This window comes from Bos indicus, chromosome 13, assembly GCF_029378745.1.
Source record: "Bos indicus isolate NIAB-ARS_2022 breed Sahiwal x Tharparkar chromosome 13, NIAB-ARS_B.indTharparkar_mat_pri_1.0, whole genome shotgun sequence".
NCBI classification, from domain to species: domain Eukaryota; kingdom Metazoa; phylum Chordata; class Mammalia; order Artiodactyla; family Bovidae; genus Bos; species Bos indicus.
This window is the reverse complement of record NC_091772.1, coordinates 47,979,047-47,991,940: the sequence shown is the minus strand read 5'-3', so window position 1 is coordinate 47,991,940 and position 12,894 is coordinate 47,979,047. Positions and strand designations below refer to the sequence as shown.

Genomic DNA, 12,894 nt, shown 5'->3' with positions numbered 1-12,894 from the left:
GAAAACAGTATCTCTCCCCTTGCTTACTGAAGGATTACCTGAGACAGGGCCAAGAAAACAAGAAATGTCAGCTATTGTGATGACTACTTGTAGGTGACTTTATACTCCCTTTGTAATCTTTTTTTTTTTTTTTGGTGTGACCTTTCCAGTGAGCACTTCCTGAGGGTGAGAGATGTACTATAATGGCTATGTTAATTCTTTAAGAACTTCTAGCTACATGTCTCAAAAGTACATTCTTAACTCTGTTACTTAACTATTTCAGAAGTTCTATCTTCAAAGAACCAAAGCAAGTTTATCTCTTCCATGTTTTTCTAATATTTTATTTTCTGTAGATATCACATGAAGTGTACGATGATTTGAATATTTCTAAGTTCAACAGACAAAATGACAAAGTGATTTTCTAACCTCTGCCACTGATAACACTTACTGGCTAAAAATGTCTCATATGTATGATGCTTTGAACTTCTTTCAGTGCTTTCATAAGTACTCTTTATTTAATTTATGTGATTCTTTACTTATTTATACCCCTACTTTTCCCCATCAAGTTCTGAAGGTGGCTTTAAGGACACACAAAATCACAAGATAGAATAAAATAAAGACAGAGCCAAGAAAGAAAACAAAGAAGAAAGAAGACCATAATCCCTGGGAGTTGGGAAGAAAAAGGTACTGTTCCAACTTCTCAGAAAAGGAAACCAGACATTTGAAACTTTTGGGGTTAAAAGCGAGAAATATCTGCCACTAAAGCAGTCCTAAAAATGATAACCTCGGACTCTGGAGTACTGAGAAATTAATTCAAAACAAAACAAACTAATGTCAGAGACCACCATCCAGGTGTGTGAAACTCTGGGGAGAGTCCTGGGAGTTAGATGTGGATGGAGCTTGGAAGGGAGGTAGTGTAGACAGCCATGATGATAGTCAGTAATAACAAAGTGCTGGGCACCATTCTAAGACCTTTCTAACCACCATCTCATTTAATACTCACAGTGACTTATAACATATGTACTAGTATTAATCAGATCTTGTAAATGAGGAAAATGAGGGCCAGAAAGATGAAGTAATTTGCCCAACATCACAGAGTGAGTGAGTTCATGGCGGATTTAAACACAGACAATCTGATCAGGGCCCACTCCCAACCTCCTTTGCCTCCACAGACCCAATGCAGACAGAGGCCACCAACAGGAAGGCTTGGCCTGGAGAACAGGGACATCCCTTCTCAAAGCTGAGAGGGCAAGAAGAGTAGGCATAGTGGGTGGGTCAAGAAAGTTAATAGAAAATGAGGACTCAGCTAGTAAAAAGGGGAACTTGGGATCTAAATAGCTGAGAAAAGAAGAGAAGCTAAAAGCAAAGGAGAAAAGGAAAGATATACCCATCTGAATGAAGAGTTCCAAAGAGTAGCAAGGAGAGATAATAAAGCCTGCCTCAGCAAAGAAATAAAGGAAAACAATAGAATGGGAAAGACTAGAGATCTCTTTAAGAAAATTAGAAATACTGTTAGGGGAAGCATACTGACTGAAACTGCCCACCCTGGCCAGGCACCATAGTAGCCATCTGCATGAGCTGTTTTACGACAGGAGGTCCTGGTAAGGGACATGGAACTAATAAGCCACCACCAACCAGAAGAGTTCGGGAAAAGTCAAAAGGAGACACCACATGTCTGACCACCTCCCTGAAGCCTTCTTGCTGGCATTCATCTTGGTTGAACAAGGCATGCACCTCCAGGAAGGACTCTGAGTCAGAATGATTGGCTAAAGACAACCTGGAAACTAATCCCATCACCATAAAACCTGAGCAGTTCCCCTGGGTTCCCTTAACCTACTGTTCTCTGCCCGGGCACCCTTTCCCCATAAAATCTCTTGCTTTGTCAGCACATGTGTCTCCTTGAACAATTCATTTCCGAGTGTTAGACAAGAGCCCACTTTTAGGCCCTGGAAGGGGTCCCCCTTCCTTCAACAATACCAAGGGAACGTTTCATGGAAAGATGGGCACAATAAAGGATAAAAACGGTATGGACCTAACAGAAGCAGAAGATATTAAGAAGAGGTGGCGAGAATACACAGAAAAACTATACAAAATGATCTCAATGACACAGATAACCATGATGCTGTGATCACTCATTTAGAGCCAGACATCCTGAAGTGTGAAGTCAAGTGGGCCTTAGGAAGCATAACTATGAACAAAGCTAGTGGAGGTGATGGAATTCCAACTGAGCTATTTCAAATCCTAAAAGATGATGCTCTGAAAGTGCTGTATTCAATATGTCAGCAAATTTGGAAAACTCAGCCGTGGCCACAGGACTGGAAAAGGTCCATTTCATTCCAATCCCAAAGAAAGACAATGCCAAACAATGTTCAAATACTGCACAATTGTACTCATTTCACATGGTAGCAAAGTAATGCTCAAAATTCGCCAAGCGAGGCTTCAACAGTACATGAACAGAGAACCAGAGATCAAATGGCCAGGATCCACTGGGTCGCAGAAAAAGCAGGAGAGTTCCAGCAAAACATCTACTTCTGCTTCATTAACTATGCCAAAGCCTTTGACTGTGGGGATCACAAAACACTGTGGAAAATTCTTAAAGATATGGGAATACTGGATCACCTTACCTGCCTCCTGAAAAATCTGTATGCAGGTCAAGAAGCAACAGTTAGAACCAGACATGGAACATGGAAAACATGGGAAAGAGTACATCAAGGCTGTATATTGTCACCCTTATTTAAATTAATGCAGAGTACATCATGCAAAATGCCAGGCTGGAGGAAGCACAAACTGGAATCAAGATTGCCGGGAGAAACATCAATAACCTCAGATATGCAGATGACATCACCCTTATGGCAAAAAGTGAAGAGGAACTAAAGAGGCTCTTGATGGAAGTAAAAGAGGAGAGTGAAAAAGCTTGCTTAAAATTCAACATTCAAAAAACTAAGATCATGGCATCTGGTCCTGAGAGAGTAACAGGCAGGAAGGCTAGAGGTCTCCAAATGGAGGAAATAGGCTGCAAGTGTCAGACATTTTTAATTTCTCTCTTAAGGAGCAGGAGGAAACAAACTACAAGTGTCAGATTTTTTTCCCTTTTCTATACAAATTTAAAAGGAGGTTTCTTTTAAAATTCTGAAACACAGGTAAACAATGAAACCAGTGACAGACTTTATTTTCTTGGGCTCCAAAATCACTGCAGATGGTGACTGCAGCCATGAAATTAAAAGATGCTTGCTCCTTGGAAGAGAAGCTATGACCAACCTAGACAGCATATTAAAAAGCAGAGACTACTTTGCCGACAAAGGTCTGTCTAGTCAAAGCTATAGTTTTTCTAGTAGTCATGTATGGGTGTGAGAGTTGGACCATAAAGAAAGCTGAGCGCCAAAGAATTGATGCTTTTGAACTGTGGTGTTGGAAAAGGCTCTTGAGAGTCCCTTGTGTGGTGACCCAAGGACAAAAGAGCAGATAAAACCAAGGAGGGTCTTGGAATGCAGGAACGGAAAAACCAGACCTTTATCGTCCTTCCCTCTCCCATGTTGTAACTATTAATGCAACAGTATAACCTGTCTCCCCTCCTATCCCATAAGGAGAAGGTATTTGCCACATCAGCAAATGATCCGCAAGACCCCTATCCCACTCCTTGTACCCTGGGTATAAAAGTTGACTAAGGACCCCTGTTCAATGTCAGTTCTCTCTTGAGCTGGCCTGCTGTTCTAACAGTGTCTCCCACTCTAATAAACTTTATTTCCCTCTCATTCTGTCTCACATCTGGAAATTCTTTTCCAACTCATGCCCAGACCATGACACCTTGAACTATAAGGAGATCAAACCAGTCAATCCTAAAGGAAATCAATCCTGAATATTCATTGGAAGGACTGATGCTGAAGCTCCAATACTTTGGCCACATGATGCAAAGAACTGACTCATTGGAAAAGATCCTGATGCTGGGAAAGACTGAAGGCAGGAGGAGAAGGGGACGACAGAGGATGAGATGGTTGGATGGCATCACCAACTTGGTGGACATGAGTTTGAAGAAGCTCTGGGAGTTGGTGATGGACAGGGAAGCCTGGAGTGCTGCAGTTCATGGGGTCACAAAGAGTCAGACATGACTGAGCAACTGAACTGAATTGAGAATCTAAAGCCCTAGGCTTCAATGCCCTTCATTTGGATCCTGCCAGTTGCTGGGTGGGAGAAATTCCTTTAAGTGATTTCACAAGGGGTCAAGACACTGATTTGTTTCTAAAACCAAATTTATCTCTGAGATAGGATAACAGGATGATGATGACAATAAATAATAACAACAATGATTGCTTTTTTCCTGTGGTAAACTTAGAGCCATCATTTAATCAATTATTTATTGAGCACATACTATCTATCAGGCACTGTATCAGGCGCAGTGACTTTGAACACAGGACTTTATAGAGGAGACATTTTGTCATTTCCATAGCACAGGAACTGTGTCCCCAGGCGGTCCACTGATTAAGACTCTGCCCTTCCAACACAGAGGACACCAGTTCAATCCCCCATCTGGGAACTCAGATCCCACATGCTACACAATACTGCCAAAAAAAATTTTTTCCCCTAAATTTTAAAATAGAACACCCCTACTTCTTCCAGCTCTAGGGCATAGGTGGCTAACAATCTCCCAGGCTATCCCTATTACAAGACTCTAACAAACTGCTCTATTTGTGGTAAGGTCCCCTCCTCCTCCATGTCTTTAGGAGCCATTCTACCTCCACAGTTCCTCCCTGTGCCCACTCTGAGCTGTGGTTTCTTCTTTCCGTCAGATCTGCTCTACCTTGGCCTTTTAGGGATCAGTAAGGCTATATGCCAAATACATCCGGTTCTCCTCTCTCCAGGCCAGTGACAGGATTGCCCTTCCTGGCTCCTTTGTGGAAATGGGGACACATCATTAGTTTGGGAACATGGACTGTGAGTGTAATTCTTGATGCTTGTCACTTCCAGAAGGGATCATTTAACTGCCAATGAAAGGCTCTCTGGAGTTCTTTTTTCCCTCTACATAGCAACAGCAGCATGTGAGATGGTGTCTCCCAGTGTGACAAACCAGCCTGACTGCTCAAAATGAAGATGCAACATGAGTGAGAAACAAATTATAGAGTTTAAAATAACTTAGATTTAGGGGTTGTTTGCTATCACAGCATAACTGACTGAGTGAACAGCCCTTCAGTGAGGCTCAGTTTCCGGTCCATAGTGATCACTCCTTCGTCTTCTCCAGGAAAGAGACAGAGATATACAGTCATGTATAGATAAATACACAGATATAATTTTTTCTTATTATTTCTTAGATTCCAAAGTGGAAGGAAGAGAGTTCAAAAGAAAAAGCAAAGAGGGTGGAAAGAAAAGGAAGAGAGTGGAAACCCTACTGGCCACCTTGATCCAATCTCTGTATATAAATTATTTAAATACAAAAGTAAATAGAAGTTGCAGCTTTAAGAGCCCTTAAAGAAATCTTACAATTTGAATCTGTAAATATTCAGGTAAAAGGTTTTATTAATCTATAAATTGAAAGGCACAATAGATGATTTGGAGAACAAAAAGCAATGCACTCTGGGGATTTTCCTGGTTAAAAATCCACCTTTCAATGCAAGATAACACGTGTGTTAGTTGCTCAGTTGTGTTCAACTCTGCGACTCTATGGACTTGGAGCCCACTAGGCTCCTCCAACCACAGGATTTCCTAGGCAAGAATACTGGAGTGGGTTGCCATTTCCTTCTCCAGGGGATCTTCCCAACTCAGGGATCAAACCTGGGTCTCCTACGTTGCAGGCAGATTCTTTACTTTTAATCCACCAGGAAAGCCCAAGATACCAGCCTCGAGCCATAACTACAGAAAGCCTGCATACCACAGGAAGACCCAACACAACAAAAAAAAATTTTTTTTTAAAAAACAATGTGCTCTGTATGAACTTACAAGACAGCATGGAGAAAATCTTTGCTCTACTTTAGGGTTTCTCAACCTCTGAACTACTGATATTTGGGGCTGGAAAATTCTTTACTGTGGAGGAAGGGCTATCCAGTGCATTGCAGGATCTTTGTATCACCTCTGGCCTCTACTCACTAGGTTATAGGAGCACTGCCCCAAACCATTCTTACAACCAAAGATGACTCTAAGTGTTGCCAAACATCCCCTGAGGGACAATGTCACCTTCAGTTGAGAACTTCTGTGCTAGTTATAGTTACAAACAGGCCTAAAGCTTCCCCTACAGACTGGATCCCTTGGACAGTAAGGAGATCAAACCAGTCAATCCTAAAGGAAATCAACCCTGAATATTCATTGGAAGGACTGATGCTGAAGCTGAAGCTCCAGTCCTTTGGCCACCTGATGCGAAGAGCCAACTCAGTGGAAGAGCCCTGATGCTGGGAAAGATTAAAGGCAGGAGGAGAAGGGGATGATAGGGGACGAGACAGTTGGATGGCATCACTGACTGAATGGACATGAGTTTGAGCAAACTCTGGGAGATGGTAAAGTACAGGGAAGCCTGGTGTGCTACAGTCCAAGGGGTCGAAAAGAGTGGACACGACTGAGCAACTGAACAAACAGACTGGATAACAATTTTCTTTCAGAAGAGATTACATAGTATCAAGTTTATATATTGACACAACTGGACCCAAAACAAATCAGAACAGGTTCTGATGTTTAGGCCAATGATGTCTCACCACCTTTTCCACAATTACTTCCGGGACATGAACCTTGAGCCTGTGAGGGTCCTTTTAAAGGACAGGCTTACTGAAGGCAAATTTAAAGGAATGTAATGTTTACCCTGTTGTAACATGGTCACTCATCAGCTTCTTCCCTGCCCTGTATACCATTCCCAAATTGAGAGTGGAGCTGACTCCTTCACCCCCTTGAGTACGAGCTGGCCTGTGACTGCTTTGACCAATAACACAACACAGGTGAGTCAAGTTTTTGAGAGGACTGGAAGTTTCTGATTTTTTTGTCTTGAAACACTCATTGCTGGGATTCTCCCTGTAGGAACTCAGCTGCCATGCTGTGAGAAGCCCGAGGAACCTGGGCATGGAGAGGCCACGTGCAGGTGCTCCAGCCGACAGCCCACCTGAGCTCCCAGTGGATGGCCATCATCAGCTGTCAGTCATATGGGTAAGCAATCTTGAATATACCAGACCATCCAAGCTCTCATGTAACTGCAATCCTAGCCAGCATTACTTGGAGTATAAGAACCACCCATCTGAATCAAGTCAACCCACAAAACTATGAGAGATAATAAAAAGGTGGTTTCAAACCACTAAGTTTGGGAGGAGCTGGGCAGCAACATAACCAAAACATGACCTCAGATCCAACTACTGTTAGTGACAGAGACCAGAAGTGTCACATATACATGTGAGAAGGGCATAAAGTCCAAGGAGTGGCCCAGGAAACAGTGAGTGGAAAAGCCTGTGACAATGGCAGAGTCTAGGATTGCAAGGCTAGGAGTATGAAATTTCCCAACTATCTCAGAGATGTCAGTGAAATCAAGTAATCAAATGTACATGAGTGGTAAAGTAGGTGACTTGCTAACCAAATGTAGATAGGTCTGCAGATACTATTCCCTGGAACGTGCAATTTTACATGATCGTCACCATGGCAGATACTCTCAATAGTGTGTCTAGCACATGTGAACACTGTACTGTGTACTTTATGTACATTATTCTTAATTCTTGAAACTGTCTTGGAAGATAAGTATGCTTTTCTCTTCCTCCACTCTCTACCTTCCTTCCTGCTTCCTTCTTTTATCAAGAGGGTAGTTTAAAAAATTTTTAAATCGCATCATACATTGTCAGATGAAAAAGTTTCCTGCTACTACTTTGAGCAAAAACCCAGAACCCAATCCAGAAATCTGTTTTTGTTTTTCTTCGTAGGTCTTAATATGCTGAAAGACACTCAATAATCCTTTTCCTGGCTAGTTGTAAACAACTTCAACTTCTCATGCCTGTTGAAGGTTGAGTTAATATTTTAACAGTCATATGTAAGTTTGTGGTCTAATACTGGGAGAGACCAAGTATCTTTCAACTCACCTCCCTGTTCTAATTCACCATGCAAATGTTTAATGCGTATCTACAATGTGGGTACACACCATGTTGCCTCCTCACTAGATTAAATCTGGAAACAGATCATAAGCAGGAAGATTCTATCTGATGGATTTAAACAGCCTCAGGTAGTGGCAAGTGTGGTGGCTACAATTTAGCAGAAGGAAAGACATTTACTTTCTACCATTCTGTAAGTGATAGTCACTCAGTTGTGTCTGACTCTTTGCGACCCCATGCACTGTAGCCCCCAGGCTCCTCTGTCCATGGAATTCTCCAGGCAAGAATACTGGAGTGGGTAGCCATTCTCTTCTCCAGGGGATCTTCCCAACCCTGGGATCGAATCTACATCTCCTACGTTTCAGGCAGATTCTTTGCCATCTGAGCCACCAGGGAAGACCATTCTATAAAGCTCCTGGATATTCAACACAAGACACATTATTCAGTCAGAGCATGCACTTCTTCAGTGCTTCCTGGAAGAATAAAAACCATTAAATAGACAGTAATATGAGTGTGTGGAAATGATGTAAGACAACTGTGTTCACTGTGTAGAGTAAGTATGATCAGCTGCTATTATTACAGGTCATACCGACTCTACAAAATTAAGTATATTTTAAAAATTCTCATCTATAGCATTATATAGCCAATTCCAAATTTGTTTTTCCCCAATTTTGGAACCCTGCTAATTTCTACTTTTGCTCAGGCTGCTACTATCTTGGGATGATTGCAGGGAGTTATCACATAAACCACATCTATCAGTTCCAAGTTTGATAAATGGCACATTTCGATCACTCATTCTTTAAAGGTTGAAATCACGATTAGCCATGGACTTGGCCACAAAGATTAATGATCTTCTCATATTTACAAAATAACTCAAATTCAAATTTAGGAAATTAGCTGAGAGTTTATAGGCAGAGGTAAAGCAGTGGGAAACTATAGGGTGCTTCTGAGATGTACCATGAAAGGAAAAACTCAGCTGGAATCACTTTAAATCATAACTGAGAAATTACCAATTGCTTATTATAAATAACTATTACCAACAGAGCAATTAAAAAATAATTTAAAACTCCACAGGTAAGCGTACTCACATTGAGAAAACAGGTCTACTAGTAAAGTCATAAAAAAATTTTCCTCCAAGATCTGATTAATTTGGTTTAATTTATTGTTCTTTTAAACATAAAATAACATGCTAAGTTCTAATCTTTCAGTAATATTTTTTAGTATCTCCAGAATGTAATCGATTCTACAGCTAATCTTTTCATAGAGGATTCTGACAAGGGACAGTAAGAGGACATCTGTTCTTTTCTTGAATGAATTTGTTCATTTCTACATGTTCCATGCAACCATGAAAGTTATACTGCCTGGTTTTGTTCCCTCTTATTTTAAGTTTTATTTAGAACTTTGCATATTTTATTTTCCCAACTGGACCATCAACCCTTTGTGTATAGGACTCATCTATTCTGGGTATTTTATATCACTCTCAATCTAAGAGCATAGAATTTGATACAGATACAATATGAAAAACTGCTTCATTTGACTGGTTAGACCTATAAAAACCATGCCATAAAATATATTCTCACAGACTCAGCTCTGCTAAAAGCCACCCCAAATTAAGTGAGAACCTTCATCATGATTATTTGTCAAGGCTACTTAGGAGCATCTGTAATACTAATCAAAGCACTCTGCAAATGAGAAGGCATCCACTGACAATCACATTAGAAATGAAGAGTTTATACGAGAACAGGATTAGATGATTTGCCTAACAATATGTTCAAAGTTAGTAGAAAACATATATATTAATAGCAAATGCTAGGAAGTAATTCTACAGATACTTTGGGTCAGGGTTAATAACTTCTCTGTAAGGGCTCTGTCCCAATACAAATCACCTTTTTGCTCAGTACTGAGCAACATGAAGGACAAGGCTTGGTCTACTCCTGAAAGGAATTCGGTAAAAAAGATATGGGAGTCCAGAAACACCCCGAGAGGCGGTACTGGTTCTAACAGCAGCAGCAGTAATGGCAGCAAGCCTTATTCAGTGTGATAAGCTCCAGGTGCCTCACTCAATTCTCAGGACAATAGGAAATAGGCAACCATTCTCATTCTACCAGTGAGGAAATTGAGGAAAGCAGAGCAACTTGTCCAAGGTCAGAAAGTAGGTATAAACTGCAAGTCAAAGACAAACTACTTCAACTCCCAAAATAAAAGAATGAAGAATACAGTCTTCTAAAAAGTCAGGGCAACATTTGAAAGCAGAGGGAAAGGATAAAAGTAAATCAATAGCAATAAGACAACTGGCTCCCATTTGGAATCGCCCCATACCTTTCACCAAAGTCAAGATTTCAAAGTAAACAAACAAACTATTCCTTAAAAATGCCAGGAGGGACTTCCCTGGCAGTCCAGTGGTTAAGAAAGACTCCAGGATTTCACTACAGGTGGCATGGGTTCCATCCCTGATAGGGGAACTAAGACCCTGCATGCCATGCGGCAGAGTCAATAAATATAATAATAATACCAGAAGTATATAATTATATAATCTTGGGAGTGAGAATGATTTTCTAAATATTTTACCAAAGTAGAAGCATTGATTGATAAACCTGACTATATAATAACCTAAAATCTCTACACACACACACACACACACACACACACAATGTATTTATCTGTAATTATCAGAATTTGGAGGAACAAACGGCCATTAATAGGGAGATAGTTAATGAACTTCCCTGGCGGTACAGAGGTTAGAATCCCAATGTCAATGCAGGGGACGTGAGTTCAATCCCTGGTCTGGGAATATTCCACAAACTGTGGGGCAACTAAGCCCGCATGCCAGAACTATTGAAGCCCACTCGCTTGGAGCCCATGCAGACAAGAGAAGCCACCGCAATGAGAAGCCTGTGCACCACGATGATGCAGCCCCTACTTGCCACGACTAGACAAAGTCCTTGTGCAGCAACAAACACCCAGCAGAGCCAGAAATAAATAAATAAGTAATTTTAAAAACTGGGAGATAGTTAATATATTATAGGATATTTGCATCCAAAACACTATGCAGACCTTAAAAGGACTGAGATATTAACATTTAATAATGGCTGTGATAGAAGGTGGTATTTTAAAAGACAAGTTGCAGAACAATGTTTTTGTCAGAGATATTTTGGGTAAAAACTGTACATAAACAACTGCACTAAAATACATACATTCACACGCATAGATTTACCCACACTGGGACACGTTTATGGGTACACTACCAAAAACCGAATACACACAACACTACCAGTTACCACTAGGACACAGAAAGGGCAAGGTGAGACTATAGAATGTCCCATTTCTACTTCCTTTTGGCCTGCAGTATTTTACTTAAAATATATATATATATATAATTTTGGCCACTTTAGAGAAAACAAACTTTAATCAATACATACATTTAATAATCAACAAAGATATGCAGATGATAACACTCAAATGACAGAAAGCAAAGAGGAACTAAAGAGCCTCTTGATGAGGGTGAAAGAGGAGAGTAAAAAGCTGGCTTGAAACTCAACATTCAAAAAACTAAGATCATGGCATTCAGTCCCATCACTTCATGGCAAATAGATAAGGAAAAAGTGGAAGAAGTGACAGATTTTATTTTCCTGGGCTCCAAACTCACTGCAGATGGTGACTGCAGTCATGAAATTAAAAGATACTTGCTCCTTGGATGGAAAGTTAAGCAGAGACAAAGCACTTATGCTTCAATTAAAAATAAATAAATTAAAAGAAAAAGCAGAGACATCACCTTGCAGACAAAGATCTGTCCAGTCAAAGCTATGGTTTTTCCAGTAGTCATGTACAGAGTTTGCCAATATAGAAGACTGAGCACTGAAGAATTGGTGCTTTCAAATTGTGGTGCTGGAGAAGACTCTTGAGAGTCTCTTGGACTGCAAGGAGATCAAACCAATCAATCCTAAAGGAAATCAACCCTGAATATTCATTGGAAGGACTGATGCTGAAGCCGAAACTCCAATACTTTGGCCATCTGCTGTGAAGAGCCAACTCATTGAAAAAGACCCTGATGCTGGGAAAGTTTGAAAGCAAAAAGAGAAGACGGCAACAAAGGATGAGATGGTTGATAGCATCACTGACTCAATGGACATGAATTTGAGCAAACTCCAGGAGATGGTGGAGGTACAGGAACCTGGTGTCCATGGGGTCACAAAGAGTCAGACATGACTTAGCTATTGAACAACAACATTAAAATTAAAAGGCAAAACTGGAAAAAATAACTGCCATCCTGATGTATAAAGAACTTTCATAAATTAGTAAGAAAAGATGAAAATTCTAATAGAAAACAATTCATAGAAGAAAAAACATGTCCAAGAAAATGCAGAGAAATGCAAATTAAAACAAGAAATCCTCTATGGCCATACCACCCTGAACATGCCAATCTCATCTGATCTCGGAAGCTAAGTAGGGTTGTGCATGATTAGTACTTGGATGGGAAAACAAGAAATCATTTTTTGCCTGTGACAAAATTATCAAAGTATTTTAAAACTGTAATATTAATGTTGATATAAGTCTGGGGAAAAAAATGATATTTTTGGCCCCAAAAGCACTGTAGATAAGTGGTATCAAACTGTTTGTATCCTTCTGCAATTTGTTTTTTTTTTTTTGCTCACCATTAATGACCTGGACTTCTCTGGCAGTCCAGACAGTTAAGAATCTGCCTTCGATGCAGGAGACCTGGGTTTGATCCCTGGGTCGGGAAGTCCCCCTGGAGAAGGGAATGGTTACCCAACTCCAGTATTCTTGCTTGGAGAATCCCCATGAACACACAAGCCTGGAGAGCTACACGACAGAGCAATTAACACTTTCACTTTCAATGATTTATGTAAGTTGACAC

At 40.5% G+C, this 12,894-nt stretch overlaps 1 protein-coding gene across 6 annotated transcripts in view; it reads right to left on the bottom strand.

Annotated features, from left to right (window-relative positions):
• Window positions 1–12,894, bottom strand: part of SHLD1 (shieldin complex subunit 1) — a 171,402-nt gene that overhangs the window by 70,897 nt on the left and 87,611 nt on the right. The gene's annotated exons all lie outside the window — the stretch shown is intronic.